Source organism: Lycium barbarum, chromosome 3, assembly GCF_019175385.1.
Source record: "Lycium barbarum isolate Lr01 chromosome 3, ASM1917538v2, whole genome shotgun sequence".
NCBI lineage: Eukaryota > Viridiplantae > Streptophyta > Magnoliopsida > Solanales > Solanaceae > Lycium > Lycium barbarum.
Window position 1 is genome coordinate 28,157,019 of NC_083339.1, and position 6,931 is coordinate 28,163,949.

At 38.7% G+C, this 6,931-nt stretch overlaps 1 pseudogene; it reads left to right on the top strand.

Annotated features, from left to right (window-relative positions):
* Nucleotides 1-1,358: 1,358 nt before the first annotated feature.
* Nucleotides 1,359-6,666, top strand: LOC132630609 (receptor-like protein kinase FERONIA; annotated as a pseudogene).
* Nucleotides 6,667-6,931: the final 265 nt, after the last annotated feature.

A 6,931-nucleotide genomic window follows, 5' to 3' on the forward strand; every position in this document is an offset into this window, starting at 1 on the left:
CAATAACCCGCCGGTCAATTAAATCACCCTAAACACTCTAGAATTCTCTATTTCTCTCAAAACACTCTCCATTGCATCAAAACACTCTCCATCTCCATTTGATTTCCATGAAAGTTTTAGGGTTTTAGCCTTGAAATCTCATTAAACACTAGTTGTAATTTCATATTCTATTGATTCTTAGGTTTATTAAGTAAGGGTAGGTTCAAGTTCGCTGATTAGGGTTCTGGTTGGGCTCTGTGTCCATCGATTAGAACACACTAATACATAGGCAAATCTTCAATCTTAATTTCTTGGCCACTTTAACTCTTGCTCATAATTATTCTTGTTCTTCAACAAACCCCAAATAACAACACTAGCTTGCTCCGGAAATGGTGATTCACACCACTCGAAAAATGTGTAAGAAGATCGACCTCTCACGTATACAAAGTGAACAAAAATCAGTGAAAAACACAGCAAACGTATTCTTAAATTGACATACCAAAAATAAAAATTACATACCTTGTTGTTTTGACATCCCCAAAATCTCCTTCTCGGATTGTCATCAGACCATGAAATCCCCATCACCATCTGAAATCCACATCTACAAATTCTAGTCATGAATACAATTGAGAGAGTAACCAACAAATATAACTAAAAACACAACAACGCTAGCTTGCAAAGTGACCCTTCTAAATAGAACAAACCCAGCTAAATTATACTTAAATTGACATACCAAAAAAAAAAATTATATACCTTGTTGTTTTGACAACCCCAAAATCTCCTTCTTGGATTGTCATCGGACCATGAAATCCCCATCACCGCCAAAAATTCACATCTACAAACTCTAGTTATGAATACAATTGAGAGAGAAACCAACAAATATAACTAAAAACTTTAGCAATTAGAGAAAAAGGTGAAGAAAATAACAAGAATTCAACTTGGGGTGTATAATGGATAATGAATTGAATAAAGAAGAAATGGGTTTTTTTAGCCGTTGCAAAAGTTAAGAAAAAGGGAAATGTAAAAATGGGATTTTTTTACTATTTGGAAGCTGATGTGGCAGGTCTCACACGCGTGAAAGTGTTTTAGTACACTTGTTGTGCCATGTTGTAGCTCAGGGGTGTATTTAAATCCACTTAGCCAAGCTTAGAAGTGCTTTTAAGACTACCTATATTTTGGGGACTATAGTAACAATTCATGCCAACATTAAGGGTATCTTAACCACTTTAGCCTATTATTAATTAGAAAAGGAAACAATGGGTTTTAAAGAAGTTTCTGATGCTCTTTGACTATTCTGTAAGAAAAGAAAGTGACAAGAACAATAACTGCACATGGCCTACTCCAAGACTTCAAGTCAAGGGGCTTTGTCTTGAGACTGAATGTTCAGCTTCTCTGCAATTTCTTGGATGGTAGACTATTATGCCTCAAGTTGTCTATTTATCCCACTTCTAATTTCGAACAATCAATACCTCTTACACGCACAACTGAATATGTTGCTCTCTCAACTATTCATTCTCTTAATGTTTATGTTTATCGATCAAGTGGTCTTCTCTACCACTAACATTCATGAAAACATTGCATTTCATGTGGTGCCTCTGGAAATTCCCCTGCACCGGTTAGACGAGTATGGGTTGGAGATGCAAGTTTCAGTCTTTCATTGCTATAGTTAAGGGGGAAATCAATAAAGTTAAGAGTCCCCCACCAAGCTGGATTGTCGGATCCAGTTCTTTATAAGTCAGCTCGAACGTCTTGACATGAGTTTACCTATCAGTTTTTAGTGAAACTGAGGCAGAAGTTCATAAGCCTGCACTTCAAGCCAGCTTCATACAAAGGATTCAAGAAGTCCAAAGCCTCTTTTCCAGTCAAAACTGGTCAGCATACCCGGCTCTGTGACTTCGTCCCTTCCCTTGCTGCTGATGCTATGGGCATAAACTATTTCAAAAAGGAATTTGCATCAATGTACAAGAAAGTGAAACAACATTAAGCATAACATATTTACCATCTCGAAAACCAAGCATTTTGGAAGACATTTATTGTCACGACCTAACTTAGGATCGCGCGGCCACCTACCCTTCCCACCTTGGTAGGCAAACCCTCAACAAAAGCAAAACATTTGCAAGTAAAAAGCAAGATTCATTATCCTTCAAGATATAATATAACCGAAAACAGGAGCCAAACCAATATATTCAATTAAATTAACAGAAGTGTTTACAACAATTAATAAATACATTGACTCAGTTTTTCCCCATGACCTGGTCTAGACTAGTACAAGAGCGGCTAATATTGAACCGGGATACAATAACAAACTTAAGACCCAACCTCCATCTCGGAATGCAAAGGATGGAGGCCTTCAAGATAGGCACTGTGCATCTTTTGGAAAACTCCAACAATCAATTTCCTGAAAAACTCTACACCCAAAAAGGATGTAGCGAGAGTAGTATCAGTACAACACTAGTACTGGTAAGCATCATAGGCCGACAATGGTTAGAAGAACATATCAGTAAAAGAGTTTACAAATAAACATTGTAGGTAAAACTAGGTCAATAGGGCACATCACCTACCGCTCGTCGCCACAACAAAAATCCTCACTCTTATAAACTCTCCCGTAGTGATTCTGTTTGCCTAACTTACGTTATACTCTCTCTTCTATCTCATCTAGCATACAATAGACAATTTCACTCAAGCATCACAAATCAACTACCATTACACTATCCCCTCTTAGTATCGGAAGTCAACTCGTCATTCTGATATTCATTAAGCACCTAAATTTAAGAAGCCCAAAATATACCACTGAGCCAACGTAAATCAACAAAAAAAATCAGGATCATGGCCTATGGTTATAGCAACTAAGCCAAACTGTGTCAAGTCGCAAATACTCAGTCTGAATCCGTATATCACAAGAATATCACAATAGATCACAAGAATATCACAATAGAAGCCATAGTGCAATGCAATGCAATAATGTATGTAATGTGAATGCAATGCATATGCTGTGTACACATGTACTCCAATGATGGAACATCATATCTCGGTAGCACAACCCTTGAGGGACCCACTAAGTTCATGTACCTCACGATACTGGCAACAACCTCGACAACCGCTACCTCATGATTTCGGCAAAAACCTCGGCAATCGCTATGCACAACCTCGATTCCAGGACAAACTATCAAATATTGGTCCTCACGTCACTCTCATCCAACTGAGCCCAGCTTATAACGGTGTTTCCTCAAGTATCATCAATGTATCAACAGTATATCATGAAGGATGAGAATGCATGCAATGTATGAGTTCAATGTCAATAATCAATCAATCACAAGTACCACGCATGGGCACACTAACAATATCATGAAAAGGCCACACAATAAGCCATAATAGAACACTATCTTTGTATCAAATGACAACACGTAGTATCATCATAATCAGGATATATCAATAATCTCCAATATCCAATACGGACAAAGTCACATGACAATAGCACCTCATTCCCTTACTGCCTAACAACATCAATACATGATAATTACGCTTTCTACTTACATAGTCACCACTAGCATCTAGTCTAGAATCATTTCACGTTCTTTGGCACATTTTATCCATTTCAATTCTAAAAAGATTCAATATTAAATAGCACAGGACATGTTACGCATATCATATGAGAACTCTTCATCAAAGAGACAAAGTAAACTAAGTACCGAACAACTAACCTTCCAAGTAGCATAAAGTACACCAATACTCACGGGAAAACCAACACATGAACCTAGGAAATCTACAGGCCACAAGCCCGAACACACAAATCGCATAACAGTACCATCATCTCCAAAATCCCATACATGCATTCTCTGTTTCATCTAATACATGAATAGGTAAATCTAAACGGAGTCTACCAAAGAAAGGAAGTCGTAACCTACCTCGAGGCCGAACGGGAGCGCGAACATCCACTTGGATTCCATCTTCGTAGGGAACCCATAGATCTGAGAGGTCTAGGAATGATAGACAAATTTACGTAAGCAAGGCTTGAAGAATTTGGGGTCATAAGGACAAAATCAACATTCTTAAATTAATAGACCAAGGTTTTTGATTACGCAAATCTCACCTCTTTATGGGACACAAGGTTAATCTACGTCAAACTTACCAAATTAATTCTCATAAGCCATTATTAGCCTCTAACAATTTAACCCATTTAGGAAAATTAGAAGGTTTAGGAAGAACCCTCATTTTAAGCTTTGCCATAATCACAAATGGTGTAAGAAGATAAAGGAGATTTAAAGGAGGATGAAATAAGGGATTTTTTGAGATTGCCTTCTCAACATTTTGGTCTCAAGGAGCTAAAATGCCTCCATGGTGGCTAGAACTTGGGAAAATAAAAGCTAGATCAAGTCAATAAAAGGAGTTTTAAACTGGGAAATAACTACCGGTCAACCACCGTGGCGGTCCCAAGGCCGCTGTGGCTGCACCGTTTCAACGGTATCCCACCGCTGGGACGGTCCATCAGAGATATTGCATATCCGCTTCGACAGAGTTCCAGGCCACTGTGGCACCTATGCTGGGGCGGCAAGTCTACCGTTATAGCGGCATAACTGGGCCTAAAATCAGTATTTTACACGTGACTCGCATGATTGGTCCGATCAAGTTAGCGATTTAAAAACGTGGAGATCCGGAGGTGTTTTAAAGGGGGTCAAGGTAGCGAATTTCCAGGAAGTCATAGTAATGACGAAATGGGTCGTTACACTTATGTTTTTTTCAATGCGATCGAGATTGTTTCCATGCATGCTAGTTTGTATTTCACACCAGATGGCTATCGGGGAGTCCATGTTGTTAGATGTAATCATAGGTTCTACATCGACAATTGTACAACACTGGATACAATTCATCGACTAAATATTGGCGAAAACTCTATTTCATCCTTAGAAGATGAATCCATGTTCTGGGACTGGGAAGATGACTCTAATTACCTTATAGAAGTTGGTGCCTTTTCGATCAACAGAGACGTTGCAATCCTTAGCAGCTCACATTGCTCCAAAAAAGGTTTACCAAATGGCCAGGTGATTGGGTGCACACTACCCTTCAAGTGTCTGTAATCTCACATGGAACATTCCACTTGATTTGGGATTCAGATACCTTGTTAGGCTTCACTTCTGTGAAATTGAACTTGCGATGACAAATGAAGGTGAAAGGAGTTTCACTATTTTAATGAACAATCAAAAAGCTAAAGGTGAAGCTGATGTGATCAAATGGAGTGGGGGACATGGAATTTCTGTATACAGGGATTATGTTGCCTACTATGGAGGGTGGTATAGGGAAGGCAAGCATAAACTTTCTATAATTTTGCAGCCAAAGTTTTCTACAATCAGTAACCATAGTAACACCATCTTGAATGGGCTAGAAGTATTCAAAATAAGCAACCCTGGTAACAATCTTGGTAGTTTGAGCCCTGTACATCCTGTTACCACCTTAACACCAGAGCAATCTTCGCCGTTTGCCACAAAGAACAAAATTGCAACTGTACTGACAGTTATAGTAACTTTGGTCAATGTTGTTGTTTATTACTTTAGGTGTAATTCAGAGATAAACTCTGGCAAGACGAACAATAGAATATCTTCCTGAGAGCATCAGTGTCGTCAATTATTATTGGATGAGATGGTAAGATCAACCAACGGTTTTGATTCTCAGCTTGTCATTGGTAGCGGTGGATATGGCATAATATACAAAGGCGATATTGATGACGGAGCGACCACTATAGCAGTTAAGCGATTGAAATCAGGATCTAGCTAGGGGAAGAATGAGTTTTATACCGAAATCAAAATGCTATCTACGCACCGCCATGAGAACCTTTTATCCCTAATTGGTTACTGCAATGAAGGTCATGAAATGTTATTAGTTTATGATTATATCCCTCATGGATCACTTGCTGACCACCTCCACAAAATGGACAGAAATATCTCCTCTCTCTCTTGGGAACAAAGGCTCAAAATTGCTATAGGTGCTGCACGTGGATTGAATTTCCTTCATACATCTCAAAATAGGGTTATCCATCGTGATGTCAAAAGCTCAAATATTTTGTTGGATGAAAACTGGGTGAGTAAGATTTCAGATTTTGGGTTTTCCAAAATAGGACCTAGAAATGAATCAACTACTCATGTTATTACACAACTCAAAGGCACATTTGGGTACCTCAATCCTAAGTACTTCCTGACTAATAGATTGACACGGAAAACTAATGTGCATGCATTTGGAGTAGTATTATTTAAAGTTCTCTCAGGAAGGCCAACAGTCAATATGGGATTGCTTGAGGAGCAGCGTGGACTTGCAGCATGTGCCAAACAATGTATCAAGGAAGGAGAAGTTAATAAGCTTATTGATCAAAATCTGGCGGAATCCATCTCCTTCACTTGTCTGAAGGTGTTTGTAGGAATTTATGCTAAATGCTTTGATGTTCGTCCACATGAACGGCCTGTAATATCTGGAGTGGTGAAGGGTGAAAGCCTGGAATTAGAATTAGTATTTCAGCAGAATGCAAGTGAAGGCATCATTTCATTTGACGACGCTTCAACATTTCCGTCAAAGGTTGAGGCAGATAGGGCATCCATCAAAGAGGGTTGTAATGGTGTTGATATAGCAGAAATGAGTGCCCTCTCAAGGAAAAAGGTAAAATCTAAGGATAAAAGTATTTACATTGCTTCACTAAAATAGTGGGATTTTCGTGGCATTTTCAGAAAAGCATCATCAAAGCCATGGAATCTTGTTTATCCAAATAGCCAGATGTCACGACCCAATCTAGCTAAGTCGCACGGGCACCTACCTTTTCCACCTCGGTAGGCGAACCCTTATCCCAACAATCTCAAATACATGAAATAATAAATAAGTAAGAGGAAGAAATAGAAATACTTAAGTCTGACATAATAATAGATAGCATATGTGGAATACATCAAAACCACCCTAGAAATATGTCTAGTCA